Below are 14,989 nucleotides of genomic sequence, written 5' to 3' on the forward strand. Positions count from 1 at the left end.
AAGTACTATTCCATTTCCTATCCAGCTCCCTGATTACTGCAGGAAGAAAGCAGTATTTGGAGAGTAAATCAGCAGATGTAAAATCTGAGTCTCCTTCTTTCTATAACTCTTTCAAATAAAAATTAAATAAACATTTTAAACAAAAGGTATATATATTCCCAGTGATCAGCCTAAAGAAAATCAGTTATTTCACATGATCTGGTAAGACAATCTAAATAAAATGATCTAAACATGAGTGCTTTGTAATAGATTTTCCATTTGATTTTCAAATGTGTTGAAATGTTGAAAGAAGACATTAGAAAAGTGGTTAATTTTTCTCCTTTTTGTACGTTAGCCTGAGAAATCAGCTCTGCATGTGAAATGAGAACCAGCTCTCACTGCATGTAAATTTTTTTGACAATGAATTCCTTGTGCAATATTGAGCTGGGCTGATTGTCATAAGAATGGGTAGAGGAACATGTACTCCCAATGTACAGAGCCATCCTAACATTATTTATATAGTTCTTTAAATGTAATGATTGTTATGTAAGATATCAAAGACATAATAGAAATACAAAAATAGAAATGTTTTCTCCAAATCAATAGCAAGAAAGGCTTATAATATTTATAGGACAATAACCACAAAAGAAAAATAATTCATAGTAATGGCCCTGTGCATAATTACAGCATACACGTAGCATTTAAAAACAGATATAAGGGGGTACTTGGAGGGAAGTAAATTTACCACACAAGAAAAGCCAGTCCCAAAAGAACAAATATCATATGTTCTTTCTGCTATAAGACAACATGGCTTGTTCCAGCATATCTACATAGTATCTTTTTTCTTTTGTGACTTAAAAGTAGTGTGTATTCTTTAGCAATCTACCTGTTTAAATGTTTATTTTTATTGGAAAAGCAGATTTATAGAGAGACAAAGATCTTCCATCGACTAGCTCACTCCCCCAAAGGACCTCAACATCAGGAGCTGATCTAATTCAACCCCAAGAGCTAGGAGCCAAGAGCCAGAAGCCAGGAGCGTCTTCCATGTCCCCCACATGAACGCAGGGTCCTTAGAAAGTGGGCCATCCTCCACTGTTTTTCCAGGACACAAACAGGGATCTGGATGGGAAATGGTGTAGCCAGGATACCAATAGGGGCCCATATGGGATTCTGGTGCTTAATGGTAGAGGATTGACCTTTTGAGCTGCCATACTAGCCCGTAGCAATTTGTACTTTTAATTTTCTATCCATGTGTGTTAAATTCATGTCTTTTTTCTCTAATTCATATGCTTTTTGTTTTTTTATTTTCCTGTTGAAAATTTAAGTTGCATCTAATATATAACAATCAGAAACAAATGGGATTATTCCTATATTTTTTTTCTCTTATCCATGGATGGATCTCTAAACCGAATGAATACTGATATACTCAAATCACTCTTTAACGTTCTGTCTTACAGTTCATTCTTACAGCTCAGATTCCAAGATCCCTTTACACCTAACATCCTCTAAATTTCTTCCAACACATTATCAAAAGGTGAGGATGAGAGAAAGACATGCACCCCGTCTCTTTTCATCAGTGTTGGGCAGAAAGGATTCAAGCAACAAACTTCAGAACAATTTCCCAGTCTGAATCTCACCACATTCCACAATATTGACCATGAATTCAAAACTAAAACTTCTCATGTATGGTAGAGGTCATTCTAAATGCATATACATTTGTTACTAGTTTCTGTAGTTATGAATATTGTTATTTGATCCATATTAATAAGTCAATTATTATGTCAAGGAAATATACCAAATGGAAAAATTATATCAGTAAAAAAAAGACCTTAAAATTCAAAACATCAAACTATGCAAATTTCCCTTCCTATTCATTGTTTGAGCCTTAATGAAATGCAACAATGAATATTTTTATTTATGTTCTTAATAATTCACGACTCCTTGAAAGTATATCAGAATATGACAGGAACATTAATTAAAACACTAGGCACATTTTCTGCATGCTAATATTTTAAGTTTTACATTCTTTAATGTGTTATTAGCTTTCTAATGGAAAGAATCAGAATACAATTATAATAAAAAATGATGACTGGACTACTATTCAGCAATGGAATATAAAATCTAGAGATGAGCAGATGTAAATGAATAATAATCAAAATGTCTAGGTAAAATGATGTGCATAATATTCTTGTTATGACTTCTTCTGTGTATTCACTACTGAAGTTTGATTGCACTTTTATGCACAAGTGTCTACAGTTGGAGTCCTCCTCATCAGGCAGCTAACTGAAATATACGTCAGTCAATGGCTTTCAGCCAGCAACAGAGGCTCAATGAGATTGCTTATTCTATTTGGGCAGTTATAGCAAAAATGCCAGGACCCAAGAAGGTATTCCACCAAATTCTTCCCCATGGGTAGCAGGACCTCAAGTTCTTCATTCATCCTTTCCTGCCTTCCCAAGTGCATTAGCAGGGAGCTAGATCAGAAGACATGGAGCTGGGACTGACTCCAGCATTCCATTATAGAAGGCAGGCTTTGCAAATAGAGGATTAACTAGCTATGCCATCATGCTGGTCCCTTAAGACTCATTTTAAAAGTACACTGATGCCATTCATGGGGTTCCTGTCCTCACAACTTAAACAACTCCAAAGGACTCCATTACCCAATGCCACTTCCTTGAGTTTATGGTTTTAACATACAAAATTTAGGAGAATGTAGCCATTCTGCCCATTGTAAAGATAATGTTGGAAAGCCTATTACATTAAAAAAAAAAAGCCTTCAAAAAACATCAAATAGGGCTTGCACAAAGGCTCAATTGGCTAACACCACTCCTGCAAGTAACAGAAACCCTTGTGTGTGTGCCAGTTCATGTCCTGGTTACTCCACTTTCGTTCCAGCTCCCTGCTTGTGGCCTGGGGACAGCCCAATGCCTTGAGACCCTGCACCTGTGTGGGAGATGCAGAAGAAACTCCTGGCCCCTGGCTTCAAATCAGCTCAGCTCTGGCCATTGTGGCATTTGGAGAGTAAAAACCAGTATATGCAAGATCTTTCTCTCCCTTCTGTAGCTTTGCCTTTCCAAGGAAAATAAAATAATTGTTTTAAAAGAAAACAGAATTTTTGTGAAATTTTGGATTGTTGTAGAGGAACTTACACTATATGGGTTAAATTATGGATATAGCAGAAGACAGCACTGTTTGTATTACCATGGACAGTTCTTTCCTGTCAGTGTTCTTTGCCACAAAGGATCCAACAATGTCTGCTGTAACCACGTGTACTCATAGCAACATAATCTGATCCTAATTTGTTTTGTGCTGTATTGTTTCACCGTTCTTGATCCCTAAAACAAGTTCACAGAGTTGGAGGATAATGGTTGTTTAAATAGGCTGAGTGTTTGCCTGTGGAGTTATGGTTATTATGAATCCCTGTGAATATTTCCATTTGTGAGGTAACAGGTGGAAGGAGCAAGATAATGCAGTGTGTTAATCCATGTGAATTCCCTGCTGATAGGTGATGACGGGTCTAAGTGAACACACTTCTTCCCAGATTGCTTATCAAGAGACTGATGAAGAAAACACTATTTAAGAAATGCAAATGATATGTGAAGGATTTAAATGAATTAAAAAGCATATTTGTCAACCCTATTCTTTTTCTACACAGAGACACTTAAAGAGTGTTAGTTTACTAGTGAACACAAGAAAGTCTGGTGAAGGGAATAAAATACCTTTGAAGATACTCTGATAAGAAACACTAAGCTCTAATTCCAGATCTTCACTCAAATATACATGGTATTAAAAAAAATGATTCTTTTCCTAGGACCCAAATCTATGTCTGAAACACAAGGTAGCAAAAATAAATGGTTTCTAAGGTTTTTCTGTCTAACACTGTCTCAATAGACCTGACTTCAGGATAAGGTCTAGAATAGGAGAAAGTTGATTAGATTACATCTTTTAGAATTTGATTGACAAAAAAACATTAAGAATGAAATAGAAAAAATATATTATCTATAATCAATTAACTACTAACAGCCAAGAGATATTCAGTCACATTTTTAACCAACTGCAACCAAGAAGGTTCACCAAGTTTAACAAAGGAAGCTAAGCTCCTAACTTTCTTCTAACAAATGTATGACAAAAAATAAGAGAAGTAATATTTTATTTAAATCTTAATCACCTAATGCAATATGGTGTTTGGCTTTCCCTCTGTCATATATCATACTTTCAATAAAAGCTAGTGAGATTTGGATGGAAAATTCATTGTTGATTTATTTCACTTTACATCATTAATAACCTACACATAACATTTTAGATGGTTTACAAACAATATGACAAAATGAAGAAGAGATTGGTAGTTTTGAAACTTCAATACTAAAAACCTTCCAGGGCCTGGCAGCGTGGCCTAGTGGCTAAAGTCCTTGCCACAAACAAGCCGGGGTCCCATATGGGCGCCGGTTCTGATCCCGGCAGCCCCGCTTCACATTCAGCTCCCTGCTTGTGGCCTGGGAAAGCAGTCGAGGACAGCCTAACGCTCTGGGACCCTGCATCAGTGTGGGAGACCTGGAAGAAGTTCCTGGATCCCGGTTTCGGATCAGCATAGCACCGGCCATTGTGGTCACTTGGGAAGTGAATCATCGGACGGAAGATCTTTCTCGCTATCTCTCCTCCTCTCTGTATATCCGCCTTTCCAATAAAAATAAAAATAATAAATCTTAAAAAAATCTTCCACTGCCATAAGCTTTCTTGACAATCTCAAACAGACTGCAAAGCAGCAGTTCATGAGAAACAAATATACTCAGATGGAGAGAGCTTCAGATTTCAATAGGAAATTGTCACTGAATTTAATGCCTCACATTAAATTATAAAATATATTTTTGAAATATTTCTCATGTTCTTTAAATTTTATGATAATTCCATTATTATATTTTACTTGTTAATTAATGATTATAATTTCTGTGAGGTGACTTACTAACATGAGTGTTTCTGAAAATATAGTTCTATTATCTTGCACAACTTCAGTGATTGAGAAAATGGGATTACTACTTAGAATCTAATATGGTATGATATCTAAGCTCTCTGTGATGTTCTGATTAAACTTTGTAAAGAGGTTATTTATTTTCATTGGAAATGTAGATTTACAGAGAGAAAAGATAGAGAAAAAGATCTTCCATTCACTGTCTCACTCCCCAAAGGGCCACAATGGACAGAGCTGAGCTAATCTGAAGCCAGGAGTCACCCCCAGGTCTCACACATGGGTGTGCAGTGTCCCAAAGCTTTGTGCCACACCCACTACTCTCCCAGACCACAAGTAGGGAGCTGGATGGGAAGAGAAGCAGCCACCATATGGGATGCTGGTGCTTGAAGGTGCAGAATTCGACTATTGAGCAATCGTGCTGGCCCCAAAAGTGATTTTTCAAGAATGATGAAGAATAAGAAGTAAACAGAAACCTACCCTAAATTGCCTCAAATGAAAAACAAAACAAACAAACAACAAATAAACAAAAACCTAAGAACTCAAGTCCAGGTATATTAGTTTTACACCTAGAAATAAACAAAGACACTTTCAGAAATGTAAGAGATAAACAATTAAACCTGCAGCTTGAATTCTTTAATAATAAGAAGGAAAAAAGACATAAACTCTAAGAAGAAAACCTAAAAAAAAAACCTAAGAAAACCTAAAAAGAAAGATTCGGAGGTGAGCAAACAAATTGCTATGTTCTCATGCAAATTTAGATTTATTATGTCTTTGCAAATCTATAATATTAATATATTATATAAATCCTATATAGTATTGTATGTATATCTATGTATATGTACATAAGTATACATACCCAGAATAAATGTGAAGAGCTCCCTGCTTTCAAGGTGTAGATAGAATGGATTTGTAAGACAAAACTGCAGTGGCTTAACAGCTAAAGTCCTCGCCTTGAACATGCTGGGATCTCATATGGGTGCCAGTTTTTTTTTTTTTTTTTAATTTTTAATTAATATTTAGCATTATATGACAGTTTCATAGGCTTTGGGAATCCCCCTCCCCCTCCCCCTCCCCTCCCCCCTGGTGGATTCCTCCACCTTGATGCAGCATTACAGTTCAAATTCAATCAAGATTCTTTCCTTGCAAACATATATTAAGCATGGAGTCCAGCTACTTATTGTCCAGATGGGTTGAACAGTTTCTTGGGGAGACCATTTCTGGTCCGAAGTCAGAGCTGGTATAATATCATCACAGTCAATTAAGAGTCCCAATATAACATCAACAGCAATTTGCAATATTATGGAATTGACATAGTTTTGAGTAACCAGTATGTTAAAGAAAAAAAAAAAAAAAACAAACAAAGAATAATCCCGGCAGTCCCACTTCCCATCCAGCTCCCTGTTTGTGGCCTGGGAAGGCCGTCGAGGACGGCCTTCCCTTTGGGACCCTGCACCCACATGCGAGACCTGGAGGAAGTTGCTGGCTCCTGGCTTCAGATTGGCTCAGCCCCAGCCGCTGTCACTTGGGGAGTGAATCATTGATTTTCCTCTCTGTGTCTCCTCTCTGTAAATCTGCCCTTCCAATAAAAATAAATGAATCTTTAAAAAAATGTTCAGTGTAAGTGACTAATATAAAGCAACTATAAAAACTTAAAATTTAAAAAATGAAATATATATTACAAACATTTATATAACAAAGTGACATCTATGATTGCTAGAACTGAAATAAAAATATCACAAAATAAGACTTATTCTAGAAAACACCAGATATAAATAGGTTGTGACTTTATTTGTAATAGAGGAAAACAGACTACTTTCTTATTAATAATTGTAACAAGTAATTATTTGCAAATATATTAAGACTCTAAATAAATATTTAAAATATTTGTAATAGGCATACACCAAACTCATCTTTCAATGAAATAACAAAACAACATCCCATGAACAGTTACAAAATTGGCTTCATCAGAAGACAAAAAGCAATTCTCAGCACAATTTTAAGAATTTATTTTATGAAAACAATGTTGTCTGGCCACAGTTAAGTTAGAAATCAATCATGAAAGACACAAAAAAATTGCCCCTTGAGGTTGTGATAAAAAAAGGAATGCATATTTGTGCCCTTGCTTTCTGACTCAGAACTTCTAAAGCCCTTGTAATTTCCTATTTGGTAGAGATGCTAATTGCAGCTTTTGCTTTACTAGTTTGCTTGGCCTTTGACCTTGATTTAGAACAGAGCTGGCAATCCACTGGCATAGAGTGATAGGAACTCTTTCACTCTAGCTGGGGACTGGTCACCAGAGACCAAGCCTTGGCTAGAATCGGAAGGGCTCGAAGTCCAGATCTTCAGTTGACATCTGATTTGGCTTCTGTGAGTTCAAGCTCTTAACCTGCGGAATCTGCTTCTAATTCCAAGTATGTAGTTACTATTGAATTAAATTTCTGGACACTGAACTGTTGTCAGGAGTTCAAATCATGTGAATTCATATCAAATCAAGTCATATCAGAATGTGGTAGAACTCAGCTGGATTTGTTTTTGATTTTTAATATACTCCATGTGTTTATAAGGTTTAAAACATATAAAAGGGCATCTCAAAAATTTTATGGAAAATGGAATTAAAGGTTTGTTTTTATACAAAACAGTTTAAATCTATGTATTTTTTCATTTTCTATGAGCATTTTGAATATGGAAGTGATCAGTCAAAAATATCTAATAATGAAACTTTTAATTATACTTGAAAACGTGTGGTAAAGAATAAAAAATAATACCTATAAACAATTGTAGTACTTAAGAGGAAATGTATAGCACAATAATTTAAAAGTAATTGTGGGACCCAGCAGAAGAAATTATGGATTTTTCATAATAAGGCAAGTGAGAGATGGTTGTTAGGACACAAGGTCTTAGTAAGTTGTTTATGTACACATGAGATTCACAGGATATTCTCATTTTAAGAATGAATGTTTTAATTTAAATTTTAAAAGGTTTATTTATTTATTTTTATTTATTTATTTTTACTGGAAATTCAGATATACAGAGAAGAGGAGAGAGACAGGGAGATCTTCCGTCCAATGATTCACTTCCCAAGTGACCACAACAAGCAGAGTTGAGCCAATCTGAAGCCAGGAGCCAGGAGCCAGGAGCCTCTTCCAGGTCTCCCACACATGTACAGGGTCCCAGAGCCTTGGGCCATCCTCAACTGCTTTCCCAGGCCACTAGCAGGGAGCTGGATGGGACGCAGGATTGCCAGGACACAAATCAGCATCCATATGGGATCCTAGCATGTGCAAGACAAGGACTTCAGCTATTAGGCTACCAAACCAAGCCCATTAAGAATGAATTTCTAAAGGAAGTATTTTATATCTGAAATAATAAATGTATCCCCTTATTCACTCTCCAAATGCACTTGCAGGTAAAACATCAAAAGCACATTTTGAGGTCATGTGCTTCATCTATATTGTGAAGTAATGAAACCTACTCATTTAATATAAATAAAAATAAATTTAAAATACTCATTTTGGATTTAAAAAAAATACTAATTGCTTCTAAGTGTGTTGCTTACTCTACATCTCTGGAGGGACAATGACACTTTATGCAAGTCATTCAGGGCTTACTGCCCTAGCTGCATTCAGTATCATCTTTTATATTTAGAAAAAATTACAGCAGCACAAAATTGCAACAACAGTAAATAAAAGTATGTTTTTGCTATACTGTGAATGTTTGAGTATACTATCTCCCAGAATTTGTGTTTAAAGAGGTCAGTGCTTGTGGCATATGGAGTAAAACTGATGCCTTGTGGCTCCAGCATCCTCTATGGGCACAGGTTTTAATCTTGGATCTTCAATTTCCAGTGCAGCTCCCTGCTAATGTTCCTGGGAAAGCAAAAGATTAAGTGCTTGGGCCCCTGCACCAATGAGGGAGACTCAAAAATAACTTGTGCTTCTTGCTTCAGACTAGCCTAGCCTTGGTCATTGCAGCCATTTGGATGGAGAACCAGTGGGTGTAAGCTCTCTCTGTTTCTCCGCCAATATGCCTCTTTTTCAAATAAATTTTAAAAAATTGTTTTAAAAAGAACCCATACTTCCCTTAGCATTATGGTCCTATGAAACTGTGTCACATAATACAATGTAATTAATGAATTAAAAATAATAAACAAATAAAAAACAGAACCCATATTTAAAACCTAATTATCAACAGTAGGTGGAAGAAAGGGAATTTATCAGGATAAATTTCTCATGAATGGAAGTAATGGCCCTATAAAGGAATTGTTGCTACTATATAAAAATACAGCAAGAAAGTCCCATCAATGTTCCACAAATCTGCCAATTCCTTGATTCTGACCTCCCCAGGCATTGGAACTGTGAGGATTAAGTTTCTGTATTCATGAGCTAGCCCAACAAAACTGAAAGCCTCTAAGCATTCCCTTAAGTGCAAGGGTAACAGAATTTGGTATTAACTGGTTAAAAGTAAAGAGAGATTTTGTTAGTCCAGGTTTAGGCATGACTTAAGCAGAGGTGAAGGCAAGAGCTATCACAGTAATACCATGACACAGCTCTCCCCTCATCCATTCTCTCTCTCTCTCTCTCTCTCTCTCGCTCTCTCTCTCTCTCTCTCTCTCTCTCTCTCTCTCTCTCTCTCCCCTGCTATCCCTACTCTCTCTCTACCATGCAGGATTAATTTTCTAAAGGATTCCACATTATGTTGAATAAACAGCTATGATTTCCAATCATGATGATGAGTAGCAGTCAACCCATCATTCCACATAGGTTGAAACTGGTAAAGAACTGATTTTTCAAAGGAATTTTAATTTTTTAAATTTAATGAGTAAAAATATGCCAGATATCCAGGACACAGCTTCTGTTGAGATAGCACCTATGCAATAATACTACACTGTGACCAAAATTAAGTCAAAGGCATTGTCTATCTACATAACATTGGAAATATTTCAGGACTGCAACAGCTTTACTTTTTAATAAAGTCAAATTATTGCAATTTGATTGAAATGCCAATTAACTGTACTAATTAATATTTAGAATAATTCTCTGACATCTACACACAGAGGAACCCAAAATTAGCTACTTATCACTACTGCTCGAAAACATGTGCTTTGGGGACTCAAATGTGTTTTAGGATATGTGAAGGTTCCCATACCTCTTATTTTATTTAACAACATACTTATGTTCATTTTCTTTGCAGAATTTCTTGCTGTATGCTTGATTCTGAATAGATCCTATTTCTACATCTTCAATTTATTTAATGTGTCCTCTCATGATCAGCTCTTTATTAATTTCACATTAATTCAGCTAACTGTATATTGGTCTCTAGAAAGTGAATCTGAGACTTTTAAAAGATTTATTAATTAGAAACCAACATGCACCCCATGTTCATAGCAGCACAATCAATAATTGCAAAAACTTGGAAGCAACCAAAATGCCCATCAACAGAAGACTAGATAAGAAAGCTATGGTTCATCTAATCCATGGAATACTACTCAGCTATTTAAAAAAACAAAATGCACTTCTTCGTGGCCAAATGGGTCCAATTGGAAACCATTATACTAAGGGAAATGAGCCAATCCCAAAAGGTTAGATACCACATGTTTGCCTTAATTTAAGATGAAATGATGTCAATCCGAGAAATAGTACCTGTGAATTGTAACATTGTTACAACCTCAAACAGCCTGTATCACATGCAATAAGATATTGTGATGTAACCAATGAACCAACAATCAATGAGAGTCAGACTGCTTATGATCTACATTAAAGAACTGAAAAGCCTGACATGCTTTTAATACCCTATGTTATTCCGTAATGGGGCAGGAGAGCAGAGAAATATTCCACCTTATTAGAGTATGTGAGGAAGATGTTAAGTATAACCTATCAAGATTTTAACAGGTAACTTACAGACAGCAGACTCAAATCTGCATTAGACATTAGTAAAACTATAAAGACAAACAGTGGGATCAAAGAGTGATCCTGACAGCCTCTTAACAGGAGGTCATAAGCACAGAGCAAGGGGGACCCCAGAGTGGAGCAGGAGGACAGCAGGAAGCTTGTATCCCAACCCTGGAGACTCCCAGTTCCTCACCTAGGACTACCAGTACGGGCACCAAGGGCTATATTCCAACTACCAAGGAGACCACGGGGAAGTGGACTGCCCTCAGAGGCCAAAAACTCTGAGGTCATCCACTCCCTCTCGGATCTCCCACATGGGATGGAAGATGCCCATATCCTTCCTCACAGGATCTAATGTCATCAGAACAGTAGCCAGGAGCCCTGAGTGGGCCTCAGAAAAAGAAGAACAGTAAACTCCCCTTGGGACTTGGGAGGGGAGCTTTCTCTGATCCTTACTTAGTTCCAACTTTGAATCCCCACCCTCTCTTGCAATGACCATCAGGGTCGCTCTGGAGTTGAAATTCTGCATAATTATTGAATGCTAGCCTTTATAAAGATGCAACTTTAAAAACAACAGATGTATACTTCTTCTTTAAATGAAAATATATTTCTTAAATCATGGAAAGCAACTGTGACTTACCTGTGTCACTGCAAATAAAACAAACATCTGTGGATGTTACTCACTGAACAAGTAGAATTTACAGCAGTGTAGTCAGTGTAGAGTTGACGGAACATCAAAGGGATGACACCAGGACTGCTTTTGTAGTACTGTGTCTCAGAAAACAGTACTCCAAATGAAGTCCTCAGAATCAGCATCAGAAGCAAAGCATCCCCACTCTCCTGCACACCTATCTCTCCCATGTCATTCATTTCCCAGATAAGTCAGAAAAATTAGAATTCCTCTTCCTCAAAGCAAGCCATAGAGACCACAATGTGTCTTCCCCAAAGCCAGACTTGTAATTTAAAAATAAGATTCTAATTTGTGCCTACATTTACATGTAAATCTTCACCATAAATGGAGTTCTTAATGTACCTAAATTGATTAGGTGATAAGACCCCCATTCCAGAAAGGATCCTACCTCTACTTAGAAAAAAAGATAGTTTAAGAGTTTGAAAAAACATAACCTACTGGTTTTCCTCCCTGTGAGATAATATATTTATTCTCCATTAATACTTCTACATTGAATGTGCATCATCAAACCAAAACTTAAAAATAGATAGCTCATATTGAATCTTCAAATTTTTAAGCAGAATGTCCATGTATGAAATAAAACTGTTCAATACATTATGACCTTTCTCTTGCTAATCTATTTGCAGTTTATTTCATCAGATTCACAACTTCTCCAGAGGGAAACTTTAAACTAACCTATGTAAGATTTTCTGAAAGATTATTGCATAACTGTATTACAAACTGAGGCCAAATGGTCCTCTTGATATTTAGAAGAAATTCTGAATTATTTATTTTAAGAATACTAAATATTTTCCATTATAACCCTTTAATTTTTCATCATGCCATGTCATTAATGAAAATCCCCACAGATAACACTACTCTTGCTTTGTATAAATTTTATTTCTTGACTAATGTTGAATATATTTTCCCAGTCAACTTATTTGAGGCCTCCTATAATACATGACCAGCCATAGTTTTCCAAAATTTTTACACTAAAGGCCTAAAATTGAAGTAAATTCACACACACACACACACACACACACACACACACACACACATTGGGCCTGGAGACCAATTATTCTAGTGGACTTGAGTTTAAGGAAATTATGAAATGCATATCTTTGCTTATGAAATATGCCTATTTTCCTTATGGGGTCCAAGCATAACAGACTATCTCACAGGTTCCACCCAGTACTGGCAATCTATTTGAATGTGTATATGAGGCTCATATATCTCAGATCTATTTATCAGGCTATAGCACAAAACCCATATGATGACAAGTCTCCCTAAATGTGCTGTGTTCTCAGTCATCCAGACTGTATCTGTAAAAACCATACAGATATCATATTTGTGCACAAAATACTTACTTAGCATGTAGAATAGTCATAGAGTAGATTAATAATCTTCATTGGCAGGACAACAGGAATTAGTTTGGTGTTACATTAGTTTGGTGTTACATTTCTAGGTGAAAACTAATACTCTCATGACATCACCGAACAAAATACTTGAGAGAGCTCTCAATTTACACAGAATCCACATTTTTTTATATGGAGTAGTAGACAGTGAAAATTTTTGTAATTAAACTTGGCATTTATGATCTCACAGCTGCTCCTTTTCGCTTCCTGTAAAGTGCTTTGATTTTGATTCTAGGAGTACAGGAGACTCTAATAGAATTCCATAAAAAAAAATTTATTTAGCTGCAGAGAAACTACTAGCTAGATCTGAACAAAAGCTTCTCTTAAATTGCAATTCACAACCCATTTAAAAATCATTTTAGGGGGAAAAATCCAATTTCATCAGGTCAATATTACTAAAATTATTTGCATGTATCATACTAAATATAATCATGAGATGTGCAAATAAAGATAAATTAATTAAATATTAGTTTAGAAACAGAAAGCAGGTGAATTCAAAATGTAGTCATATGTGTTACACTAAAGAGATGAAACACTGAGGCTAGGAAAACAGAAGCTCTTTCCTAGTACCTGAGCTGATTAGCATAAAAAAAAGATGAAAGCCATATTCAAAAGTTTCCAGGAAGCAGAGTCCTCAAATCAGTACCAAATCACTGCTAAGGAGCAACTTAGGCCGGAGGGAGGCAGGTATTGAGGGTGGAGGAGGAATATTGGGAAGCATGGATATTTTCTTAGAATTTTATCTATAAAATTCATAAAATCTGTTCTCTATATTACTGAAAATCGAAAAAGAAACTATTACAATATTTCTCAAATAAGGCAAATTAGGGACCAGTGAGATGGCTCAAATGGCTTATCCTCCACCTGCAAACACCAGCATCCCACATGCATCATGGTTCTTGTCCTGGCTACCTCATTACCCTTCCAACTTCCTGGTAATGGTCTGGGAAAGCAGCGAGGTATGGCTCAAAATCTTGAGTCGCTGCATCCATGTGGGATACAGGGAAGAAACTCCTGGATCCTGGCTTCAGATGAGCTCAGCTCTCTCTAGTGCTGCCGTTTGGGGAGTGAACCAGAAGATGGGGAATCTTTCTTTCCATATAGCCTTCTGTCTATCAATCTGCCTTTCCAATAAAAACATTTTCTTAAAAAGCCAAATTAAATTGGTGTCATTTGAGTTAAGCAAACAAGGAAATCAAACAACACTATGACATTTTAAGAAATTTATCAGTTACACTGTCAGAAGTTATATCAATTGAAATGAGCCCTGTTTTATTCTGAAAAAAATATATATACACTGAATGATTGCTCTAGCTTAATGTCTAGTATACATACAACCTACTAAGTGTTTATCAATTCAACAACACATACGTAAGAACACAAAGAAATTAACCAAAATAAGTGCACAGAAATTTTTTTAAAGATGTACTTGTTTTTACTGGAAAGGCAGATACACAAAGAGGAGGAGAGACAGAGAGGAAGATCTTCTGTCCAATGGTTCACTCCCCAAGCAGCCACAATGGCCGGAGCTGAGCCAATCCTAAGCCAGGAGCTCTTCAGGGCCTTCCACGCAGGTGCAGGGTCACAAGCAAGGAACTGGATGGGAAGCAGGGCCACTGGGATTAAAACCAGCACCTATATGTGATCCCGGTGCATGCAAGGTGAGGACTTTAAGCACTGCGCTATCGCACCAGGCCCATGAAAGTGCACAAAAATGTTTAAAAATAAGTGTTTAGGTCTAACAGCTATAGAGTTTTTCCCTACATTTTCTTCTATGTACTTTACAAGAATTCAAACTTTCTATAACAAGAGTGTGTAACAAATAGACTTAGCATATCAAAATATACTTGAGCTAATTCAATAAAGAAGAGGCTGAAAAAATTTAAAATGCCTTTTTATGATGCATTGTATTAAGATTATAACTAATATTTAAATAAGGAATAATTACAAGAATAATATCAGGAAGTATACTTTCAAGTTTTCTTTGGAATCACTGTTTTTATGGCTAATTTTTCATTCAGAAAAAGATATTATGGAAGATAGTAGCATTCCCAGCAATATGCAAGCCACT

Source organism: Ochotona princeps, chromosome 4 (assembly GCF_030435755.1).
Source record: "Ochotona princeps isolate mOchPri1 chromosome 4, mOchPri1.hap1, whole genome shotgun sequence".
In the NCBI taxonomy this organism is placed as follows: domain Eukaryota; kingdom Metazoa; phylum Chordata; class Mammalia; order Lagomorpha; family Ochotonidae; genus Ochotona; species Ochotona princeps.